Genomic DNA, 793 nt, shown 5'->3' with positions numbered 1-793 from the left:
CCCCAAGACCCACATCCCCCCTCTGCACCTACCCACCCATCCCCACACGCCTCCTTTACTACCTACCGACCTTCACGCGTTCTCCGGCCGGCCGGCCCTCCATCCATCTGTACGGCCCTATGGAGATCCATCCTTCCTCCCTCCCCCTATCCATCCATCTCTGTGCCCACTCCTCCATCCATCCCTCCTGATCCGTGGAGGCCCATCCATCCCCACAAACACCGTCCATACGCATCCATCATCCCTCTGTCCCCGCACGCTCCCTCCATCTATCCCCGCGTTCCCTCTGCCCCTCTCTCCATCCACCCTCTTAGACAGAGGAGGCTTATCTGCCCCCCACCCCACCACTCCCAGCCATGTGGTATGCTATAAATACAGTAAGTGCCCCCATATGTGGGGAATTACGGTATACAGATAAATATGGTAAATGCCCCCCATATACGTGGGGGTGCCTGTGTTATATGGATCATTCTGATAAAGTGCCCCTATATGTGGGGGATTATGGTAGACAGATACAGGGGTACTCATGGGGCATGCAGTATGCTACAAATACAGTAAGTGCCCCCCATAAGGGGGGGTGATGGCATGCAGATAAATACGGGAAGTGCCCCCCATATACGGGGCAGGGCGGCATGCGTGATATGGATAAATACGGTAAGGGCCCATGGCGTGCAGATAATTACGGTAAGTGCCCCCGCCACCTTCCCCATAGTGGCCCCTATGCCCAGTCCCCATTACCCCCACGCCAAGGGGGGCCCTGGACTGGGGGGGCAAAGCCCCTGCCCCCTGCAAC

Source organism: Alligator sinensis, unplaced genomic scaffold, assembly GCF_000455745.1.
Source record: "Alligator sinensis unplaced genomic scaffold, ASM45574v1 scaffold107_3, whole genome shotgun sequence".
In the NCBI taxonomy this organism is placed as follows: domain Eukaryota; kingdom Metazoa; phylum Chordata; order Crocodylia; family Alligatoridae; genus Alligator; species Alligator sinensis.
Note: the sequence above shows the minus strand (reverse complement) of the source record.